The following is an 11,758-nucleotide window of genomic DNA, read 5'->3' on the forward strand; positions in this document are numbered from 1 at the left end:
AGTTAACTTTAAAACCTAATCGAAATTTCACAACTGCCTAAATTTTAGTAAAGGGCTTGCCCAGGTGCGTAAACGCTTCATATGTATCTCACCAATACGTGGGCAAACTCACCTCCACGTTTGTACAAGGGTTCTTTTTTTTTTAAAAATTATGATGTAAGGATTGAATGACCCCTCTCATCATCGTGAGCAGTGCCGCAGTTTTTAATTGGTCATATTTCTTATATGTTTGCTGTAAAACTTACCTAAATGTTATTTCACTCACCTCATTTTTATGTTATTACGTGAGTCGTTTTTGCAATCCTTATCTTTATAAATAATGATGGTCGAAGTAGAGAGGATATAAAATGTAGACTGGCTATAGCAAGGAAAGCCTTTCTGAAGAAAAGAAATTTGTTAACATCAAGTATAGATTTAAGTGTCAGGAAGACGTTCCTGAAAGTATTTGTATGGAGTGAAACATGGACAATAAATAGTTTGGACAAGAAGAAAATAGAAGCTTTGGAAATGTGGTGATACAGAAGAATGCTGAAGATTACATGGGTAGATCACATAACTAATGAGGAGGTATTGAATAGAATTGGGGAGAAGAGAAATTTGTGGCACAACTTGACTAGAAGAAGGGATCGGTTGGTAAGACATATTGTGAGGCATCAAGGTATCACCAATTTAGTATTGGAGAGCAGTACGGAGGGTAAAAATCGTAGAGGGATACCAAGAGATGAATACACTAAGCAGATTCAGAAGGATGTAGGTTGCAGTAGGTACTGGGAGATGAAGAATCTTGCATAGGATAGAGTAGCATGGAGGGCTCCATAAAACCAGTCTCTGGACTGAAGACCACAACAACAACAGCATCTCTGCGATCTTTCGTCATTAAACATTAAAAAATTATTTATAAGTCGGTGTGCACCATCTACGTTAATATCAGTTTGGAATTAACTTCTTATCATCTTACATACATCTGTTCTTTCTTAGTTTTGCTATGTTTCCTCTCAAATTTATTTCCGAGGAACTTGTTCCTCCCGAGATAAGGTTTTTTAGGTTTCCGTAGTTTATTTTTAATTCATCTGGACTTTTATCGCCAGTTCGTTGTTGCGTGATTTTTGTCAAAGCCAGCTCATCATTCGCTACACTTAGTACGCCTTTTTTTTGTAAAGCAGTTGTTACGTTTCTCTACACCAATAACTGCTTGAAGTTTTATTAGACCTTTTGTCTCATGCTCTCACAAGTTAGTCTGAGGTTTTAGTTTCTTCAGCTTATCTTGTTTCTTAAGTTTCAAATGATTTCTTTGAGATAGTGAATGGCCACGGGCCGGCCGGTGTGGCCGAGCGGTTCTAGGCGCTTCAGTCTGGAACCGCACGACCGCTACGGTCGCAGGTTCGAATCCTGCCTTGGGCATGGAAGTGTGTGATGTCCTTAGGTTGGTTAGGTTCAAGTAGTTCTAAGTTCTAGGGGACTGATGACCTCAGATGTTAAGTCCCATAGTGCTCAGAGCCATTTGAATAGCCACTGGATAGCATTCCAAGCAGGTTACGATTACTGTCAATGTCAGCAAAAAAAAAAAAAAAAAAAAAAAAAACTCTTTCTGTCCTCCATATTTTACCAAATGATATTCAGCCTGATACCTTCGTTTATCAGCTGGCACCCTTCACGTGTGCCTGACATTTAAGGGGTTTTCGGAAAGCCGCTTGGGATTAGCCGAGCGGTCTTGGGCGCTGTAGTCGTGGACTGTGCGGCTGACCCCGTCGGAGGTTGTATGTGTTTGTCCTTAGGATAATTTAGGTTATGTAGTGTGTCACCTTAATGACTGATGACCTTAGCAGTTAAGTCCCATAAGATTTCACACACATTTGAACATTTCTTTTAACACGTTTTCTGTTCGGAAAGTGTTTGTCACGACTAACTTGTTTCGTGTGCCAAGCCCAGTTACCCTTCATTTTATTGTACTTGCTTCGTGTTCCAAGCTCAGTTTCCCTTAATTTTCTCTAAATTCGCTTTTTGAGACCCATCCCTCCGTCCCAACGTTCACCAATAACAATATTCCAGTCTCCCGTTTTCATTAAATATTTATCATCTTCCACTTTCCTTCTGAATTCATGCAATTAAAATTTGTCGTAATAACTAAGTGGAAGCCGATATATGAAAGATTGTTGTTGAGGTCTAAGCTTCCAAATTGTTAAATTTTTCTTTCTACTGTACCACGCAATCAAACATATAGTTACAACGATGCAAACCAACCACAAGATATACAGGATACAATCTGCCTCATGCTAAAGGGAAGTAATTATAGAATTATCAGTTTGATACCTTAAGGTTTTCAACTCTTTCAGACATGAATTTTTTGTAGAATAAGGAAAACTTGTCTTCATGTGGAAATGCTCTCAGGCGATTTTTTAAATGATTTTTAGATGCTACATTCATACACATATATAGCCGATTTCAGAACTTAATTTGTACACTTGGCTACATTTTATGGTCTAAAATAATTAAATCCGAAAAATTCTCTATTGTAATAAATTGTAAAATTATCATTGAATAATTATCAAGCAAAATATTCAATTACACAGTACAATATAGCGAACCAATCACATCCGTGTATACTGGCGGTGATGAGCTACTTTTCACTACTGCATACAGTTGCAATGACTTTCTGATATTTTCATGGTGATTGGCAACAGTTGGCTCCACTTTCACATGATGAAAGGAATGAAAATTCACAAATGTGTACGTCAGGTCTCCATTGTGAAAAAATACTTCTGTTGCAGCGAAGACACATTAAAAATGTTAATATGCACAGTTGTAGCCAGAGGACCTGAAAGGGTTAACAGTTTGGAATGGTGTACTTGTGTTCCATATAGCCAGTGTATTGACCTTAATAAACGAGTTATGTAGTAGTAAGAATCAATAGTAAAAGTAAATAATAATAAATGTGTCTACAACCATACGCATGGGTTCAACACCATAGTAATGTACTAGCCAAGGTACTGAAGATGGTAAAATCTTGCCTTTAACTAACTTTTGAAATTACTTAACCAGCCAACTGCTGAAGGGACACAGTTTAACGTGGATTCCGAATCACTGTATTTATCGAAAGTATCTTCCATAAGAGTGTAACATCTCGGTTTTTTTCATCAAAAATCAGTACATGTCACTGGCTGTTTCTGGATAGAATTATCAGAATGCGGTTAGCCTGGGAAGTGTTAATGGTTATTTGTGACAATGTGATCTAATCAGGAAGAGATCATTATGAAATGACTCATACACATGTCAGTGTGTTTATGTCTTAATGAGCAGTTCTATCGTCGTAAAGTAAATTATTTCATATTAGACTTACAATAATAATGAGTTAACTTTTCTCCATGGGTAGAGTAGGCAAATTATCCAGTGGGCTTGATAAGTGCGGACCATTAGCCCTGCACATCTTCTTATCCAGAACTGTAGCTTCAGTAACTTGTAGAGTGTCTTGCAGTTTCTAGTAGTCCCTTGTAAGGAGGTATGTAGCACTGTTAATATGCCACCAAAACATTAACAGAACTCGCAATAACTGAAATATATTGCATAAATGAATTACATTGGCTCTTTAACTACATGCTCTCCACTATAAAGCTGCATAACCCATTGAAAAATAAGATAACAGAAACCTCTTTAAATTGAATAGTGCCACTTTAGCAAACAATTAGGGCTACCCAATGTATCTGATAATATTTCCTGACAACAGACGCTATATGATGTAGAGCCTGGAGATATTTCCAAATTTATAGGCATTCCTTGTATATATCTATATATCTCATGGAGCTAATGGCGTTTGATGGCTCCTAACTCTTCCTGAAACTGAAGTGCAGAGTAACAAATGTCCCTTGATGCTGTTGAAACTATCATTTTATGTGGAAAATAAAGACACTATTTCATATCGTAAGGTGGGCTGTCCTTGGGGGTCAGAGGAAGAACTTTCATTCATTTTGGAACCAGTATATATGTGTATGCAGAAAGATGAGGCTCCTAATGACATGTTTTCACTCTATTATGCCATCCTGTATTCTTTGAAAAAGGCAAACGTCAGCACAATTCAGTGATATTTATCCCCATGCCAGTCACACTTCCATGCAAATCAGACAATTTTCAATAACTAAACATGGTATGCCACTGAACAAAAACACACGATCTTTAACTTCTCACTCGATATTGATTAATGATGAGACAAATATTTTAAAAGAGTAATTATTTATACTTCCTGATTCCAATCTACAATGCCAGGGACTAGAGTTAAATGTACTTTCACGGTTGCAGGCTTATCTAGAAGCTTGTGAACTGTAAATGAAAAGTTTGTATTTTACAGACTGGAAAAAATTGCCTTCTTATTACTACACTAACTGACCATAAGGTAGAACTATAGAAAATGAGTACTGTAATACCTCACAATTCTGAATCATGGCTATGTATTTGATAGTTATATCAAGGTGAAAATTATCAGAAATCATAGGTATACTGGAATGATGCATTCAAGCAAATTTGGGAATTACAATGATTCTGAGTCCACTTTTGAAATGAACAGAAACATCAATAAAACAGCAATGTATTATGAAAGGGAAAGGTTTATAAATATGCACATTATGACAGATATTAGTGGCAACAATGAAAAAATTCTGACTATAAGGGAAATAAGGTACTGTACAATCAGTTAACGCTCAAGACAGCTCACAGTTTTATTGAAAAACGGTAATGTGAATGATAAACCACAAAATGAAAATATATTTAACTAATTACTAATTAATATTTGGTAAAGACAGGCTCAAGAGGTTCATTGAAGGAGGAAGGAGGAAGGAGATGGACTTAAAATGTTATTCATCATAATTTCCATTGTCAGATAGCGCTGATATCTGTTATTAAATTCTTGGAATTAACAGACTGCCTAAAAATATATGCTTGCGTAGTGTGAAAGCAACTGTCAACCAAATTGGTTCAAAAATGGCTCTGAGCACTATGGGACTTAACATCTATGGTCATCAGTCCCCTAGAACTTAGAACTACTTAAACCTAACTAACCTAAGGACATCACACACAACACCCGGCCATCACGAGGCAGAGAAAATCCCTGACCCCGCCGGGAATCGAACCCGGGAACCCGGGCGTGGGAAGCGAAAACGCTACCGCACGACCACGAGATGCGGGCTCCACGAAATTCCGAAGTATTTTTCTAGATGTCTTTGTTAAATGTTCTTATGAGAATGATGGCATGGAACATCTAAATAAGTCTGTTGAGTTTCCTTAAAGGCATAATTTTCCTAATTAAGGGGACCACAACCTGCCTGTCTAACCCATGTTAATTTAGGTACGTATTTGACAAATATCTGAAAAAACTATTTGACGCAGGACTTTTACTATACATTACATGATGATAATAGAGTCAACTGTACCAAAATCTACTTTATCCATTTTATAGTTTTTAAGAAATGCTTTTTAAATTTATTAACAAAAAATATAATTTTTTTTCTGCAGAAAATATTTTTTGTGGACTTCCTAATGGGGGAATATTAATGATGTAGTACCAGAGGTGGCTTTTTATGTTAAGCAGAGTCTCTGAAAATTTCATTCGTTTATCTATGATAGTTTCTGATATAATGGGTCATATGTACTAATAATTTTAGTTTGTGGGAAATTGACTTTAAAGAAAATTATTTTGAAATTTGTTCGTTACAGTTAATTAAAACTCTCCTGCTGCATACGATGGCCCATCTTTGGCCTCTAGCATGTCTTCCAGCTTCTTTTTCACCTTCCTTCTTGTCTCCTTGACCATATTAGATGCAGACCTGTCTGCAGTGGCTATCATCTTTTTATCGAAATGTTGCAGCCCAGTGATCATATTTTCACCAGGATTAATTCCCAGCTTTTGCAGTACCTTACACTTTCCAATATTACCACAATTGAATGTAATAACAGCATCATGCACTCGTAGTTTCTTTGTATGCAGGCTTACAAATACAGTTTTAGGAAGTCGATTTCAAATTAAGCTGTTGAAACATTCATTGGTTCTGTGTCTACCCATGCAGACATTTCCTTAGAACGTCAGGATAAGCCAAGTCTCTGAAAATAGGTAATAACAGCAGCAGTAAGGGAATGCTGTTGAGAATAAGATTCTCCAGTTGCCTGAGCCCTGTTGTATTTGTACCACGAATTTTCTTCTGATGGACACAGTCCTTGACATGGCTTATCATCAGTAGAGGACTTATGGAAGAATATGGCCCAAACATCTCTCTTCATTGCCTTCAGATTTTCTTTATTTCTCCTAAGTGGCTGCCCATAGTATACCTGCAACTTTTCTATTTCAGTTTTAGTTAACTGACCCTGTACAGTCAACAATTTTCCATCTGATAATGTTTTTCCTCTCATATCAACAGCTAGTTTTCTCAGCCTTGTTCTCAAAAGTTTTTAAACGTGGCCTACACATCTTATTTTGCTAATAATGGCATCTCCATATGGCTTAGAGTTCACCACATTGTTGTATGCCTTACTGTCACCAACGCCCAAATATTTGGTGTACCATACACCTCTTGTTTCTACGGGGCAATGAAATATTTGTAGGACTCCATGAACTTCCTTACCACCTCTTGTTTCTCTAAAATTAGCCACACACTTGTGTTCTTTATGTTCATTGATTTTACAACATTTGCAATATTTAGATATTATTTCCACATCTAACACTTTACTGGGGTCTACACTCATGACAGTCACTACTCCATTCAGAGAAGTATGTCCTCTTTTCTGCCAACCTCTGCCAAGTGCAACTGCGATATCCGAACATCCATCATTTTCTTCCACTGCTTCCCTAGCAGCCAGATTCATACTTTCCTCACTGACCTCACACACAGCTATCTCTAATACTGCAGACAGTTTTTCAACTTTATTTGGTGGTTGATGTAAGTTCATCATGGAACAAAATGTTCTCCCTGCAGCCATGCCCTTGCCAATGGGTCGTAATGCATAAACTAATCTAGTATTCAATTCATAAGGGCCACTTGCATCTGGTTTTGAAGAACTCACAAATGAAATCACAGCTGTGCATTTAGTGCAATTTAATCCAAAGCAACTGCCAGGCCTTTTCTCCCACTGGCACTCTCACAAACTTTCAAGCTCTGTGACTCACCGCACTGTCAGCATCGTAAAAATTTAGAAATTACATCTGACAATATTCTCAAATTTATAGTAATGTTACTGCACCCCTTGTCACTTACAGTAAATTCGTTGTACCTCTCTTGAATTGGTGAGAGCTTCTTTGATGACGCACTTGTTGAAGAATTAAATTTAGAAACATCGTTGCCAGGCGACATAACCTCTTGTATAGATAGCTTTCTAAACTTGTTACCTCTAAAGTGTCGTTTCTTGAAAATGCCTTTACGTTTCGTCATCTTCAATAAACACAACAAACACCCAAACAAGCACTGCAAACGTAAATATAACAACTACGTACAGTCACACATGAACAAAACTAGCCATGTGGTTGAAAGTGTGTCGTTTACAATCCGTAGGAACAAAAGAACACTGACCATTGCATTCCAAGGATAGCCAACACACTCGGGAGTAAAAAAAATCCCTAACCTGCAATGTAGGGGATATAAAGATCTAAAATATATGCAGAAAAGTGAGTGACAGAAAAGTGGGCTTGAACATACACACTTGGTATGAAAATGCCCTTTAAATGCTCAAAAAAAATTTTTTTCTGCAAAATCCTTTTCAGCGTACTTAAATAAAACCTTAATCTATCGAAATGTGATGAAAACCGAAAATCTATTTTTTTCGACCTGAACCACGATGTGTTCCCCTTAATCTGAGCTAGAAAAGTGTCCAAAAGTATTTTCACATTTAAATATTGAATATTTAACTAATATATTTTATTTGGATATATACTCGCCTAATATTAATTAAAAACTTAGCAGCATGTAATTTTTTAACTTGTACAAATGCGTGAGTCAGCTTGTTGCCAAGGTACATATCACGCAATTAATTTTGAGCAACCTATGTACAATGTGGTAAACAGCTCTTTTAAACACTGATGAAAGGAGACATTTTGAGATTGGGGAGAAATGATGAGCTATATCCGACTATGTACAGTTAAGTGTCCTCATTACATTTTTGAGTGTTCTAACACCACATATGCATCAACCATAATTTATAATAGTAGTACATAAAAGTTGCTGTTGTTAACCTTCTCAGAGACAGCAACAGAAGAAATCATCAGTAATGCTTGTCTAAGAATTAGCAAGTACAGTTGTTTTCCAGATGTACTCATAATTAACAAAAAACAACACACTAAATTCTATACTGTAACCAGTATAACACAAAAAGTTAATACAGCAGTAGTTAGTGAATATTCTTAGTGCAACATTGGGAAGCATGTAGAACAACTAGAAATTCAAATTAAATCATTTGTAACAGTAGAGGTATACTATGACCGTGAAGCTAATTTTAATTTCTTCACCAATTACTTAGATTCCCTGTTGGCCTATTTAACAGTACAGATGAGGAAATAACATTTGTCTGGCCTTATAATAAAGACTTTCCTACAATGCCTGAATAAGCATTTGTTGCAGTCAGTAACACTGACTGCATTCCTAATTTTGCAACTAGGGTAGCTGATTGCTCAGTCATTGACAGTATCTTTTATAGAAATTTCCAATGAAGAAAGTAATGTTACAAAACCATAACCAATGTCCTCATGAATCACAGGCTACAGTTCCTTTTGCTGCATGTTAATACTGATCAGGTTACAAAATCTACTAAATTTGAGATGATTAAGACAGTCAGTAAGCCAAAATTGCTAATTTTAGGAAACACCTTGAAGACATACAGTGGGGTGATGTATACAGTGCTTGTGTCTGACATCAAATAATATATTGGCAATGTCACAGTCTGGATTTCTACAGATTTCTGATACTGTGAAGGCTTCTTAAACATAAAGCAAGGATATGCTTAATTCTTTAAACAATTAATTACAGCCTGTTGGTGTACTTGTGATCCTTCAAAAGCATTTGACTGTGTAAATCACAATGTCCACTCAAGTAAACAGGTATACTACGATATCACAAAAGATCTACAGACTGCATCCAATCTTACCTCCCTGACAGGAATCGTAGGGTACCAACACCAGAGAGATCTATATTAAGCTATCAGGCATCATCCAACTGAGAACCAGTTACATGTGATGTCTCACAGATTTCCATCATTTTTTTTTGGGGTAGATCAATAACAAATCACTACATAGCCAGACCCTGCTTCATTTTGATAGCAAAAATAACAAGAATAGATTTTAAAATGCTATTAATTGCAAATCTTATTAACGTTAATGAATGGTTGCTAGCCAATATTTCGTCGCTATTTTTCAAAAAACGCTGTATATGCTATGCAGAACTTGTATGAAGAACCCCGTCCCCAGTGTATTCCTAAAATATGTCACACATGTAGAAGAGCCTGAAGGTGTTAAACTTTTGGGATTACGATTTCATAATGAATTCAACTGGGAGTAGCATATCACACAACTGTTTAAGTCCCTAAACAAATCACTTTTAGGCAATGTGGATGCTGCTACACATAGCCAACATAAAAATAAACAATGTAGCATACCTCACCTCTTTTCATTCCATAATGTCATAGGGGATAATTTCTTCAGGCATCTCATTAAACCAACTGGAAGTACTCCACATTCAAAAGCATGTATTATGAATTATTTGTTTCATAAACTCAAGAATGTCCGCCATGACATATTCAAAGAACTTAGTATATTAACTACTGCCTCCGAATATATTTATATTTTAATAATGATTGTCATAAACAATATATGTCTTTTTCAAACTAAGAACTTAGCTTATGAAAGCAACACCAGAAATAAGTTTAAATTGACAGAGATTAAACTCACTATCTATTTTTCAGGAAAAGAAATTTTCATTAACTTTGCAGCAGATACAAAAAATTTAGCAGCTAATGATAAAGTTCAGTCTAAGAGAAACTTAAACAATTCACTAGTGGCGAGCTATTTCTAATGAAGTGACATATTTCTTAGTAGATGTATGAAACCATAAGCAAATCTAATCTAAATTCCAGTTTCTTTGGTGTGCCTACTCACAGAAACTTAAAATGGAGAAAATAAACTGCTGAGTTTTTCATATACCTAAATCCTCTTAATACAGCTACTTCTTTTGGGAGATGCAAGTCAATATCTTATTTTATGTCTACGTTCTTCTTATTAACGTCTTACTGCACACTTTTCTCAGGTAGCTATTCAGAAGGAGTAGTTTGAGTGCAACCAGCAATTAATAGCTATCACATGTAGCAGTTCAACCAACACAACATACTGAATGTCCCAGTGTTTGTATCTATTCATTTTCCTATACAACGCTCCATTAGATTCTCGAGCATAAATATTCTTTGTCGAATTGCCCTTTTAGCTAAAGTTTACACTGTTGACATACATGTTTTGGCAAAGCTCCACTGTGAAGAGCTACATACAGTGGGGATAATTTATTAATGATAGTAAGTAATATAATTCACCTCATTTGTCAAGGGGATTTTAAATCATGACATATAATATTTTTAGACTGCAATAGGCAGGAGAGGGTCACGTCTTTGGCTAACTGCTGAACCCTAAGGAAATAGTGCTGATGGTTCAGTCTCTTATCTCAGTGTGCAAAAGAATTTATGGCACAGTACTGACACCTCCTTGAAAACCAATTGAAATCTGCTACTAATAACTTCAGTGTCTTTCATTGTAACCAACTATGCATTTTTCTTTACAGTAGTATTGTTATTTCGGTTACCTGCTGTGAACAAATGAAGCTGGATAAGAAGTTTGAGTCTCAGAAGATATGTATGAGTGCTACAAAATAAAATTAGGATGGAACACGTTAAAAATAGGAACTGGAAATCGCAAGGTTGGAACTCTGCAATTTTGTTAATCGTAACTAGCTTGTGAGACACACCAGGACCTGTGCAAGGTGTTCGAGTCGTGAGATATGCTGAAGAACGTTACCCTTCCTGCAGGGTTGCCACAGCATAAGTGTTTTCAAAGGTGTTCCCAAAAACAACAGACGTTGTACATTTAAGGGAATTTTAGAACATCATGAACATATACCCTAGCGAAACTGGTTAAAAAAAGCTATCAAAATTTTAAAAAGGAGCAGTAATATCTACAGAAGCATCACAAGAAGAACCAGTATAATCATATTCATCAGTAGGACTGTCAGTTGATCATAATGCTGTGTTCTACATGCAATCACATAAATCGTTGATAATTTGAACAAAAACGTAAGCTGTATTAAATCTATCAAAGCAAATTTGAGATATATATTGATGTTACTCTTTCTGGGTGCTTCTTCTAAAAAATAAAAATGAAATGTTACAGTGGTATCAGCTGTATGGAAGGCGAAAGAGGATTGCCTCTTCTGCTACACGTGTTCGACAAAACGTACGTTTAGTGGCTCAGGTCGTAATGTTCACTACTAAGAAAATTTAACCACTGCACTATTCTTTAATACATAATTGGTCTGTATTCGGAATGATTCAACATCATACCGTTATAAATCGTGACGTTCGACTCTGACACAAGGAATCAACTAACTTCATTTGGTTGGTGAGATACCAGCCATTCCTGGTGTCCTAATTATTTCCATTGTTTTTGTTTTATTAAGAGAGAGACTAAAACAGCGCCGGCCGCGGTGGTCTAGGGGTTCTGGCGCTGCAGTCCGGAACCGCGGGACTGCTACGGTCG

Source organism: Schistocerca nitens, chromosome 4, assembly GCF_023898315.1.
Source record: "Schistocerca nitens isolate TAMUIC-IGC-003100 chromosome 4, iqSchNite1.1, whole genome shotgun sequence".
Classification (NCBI taxonomy): Eukaryota; Metazoa; Arthropoda; class Insecta; order Orthoptera; family Acrididae; genus Schistocerca; species Schistocerca nitens.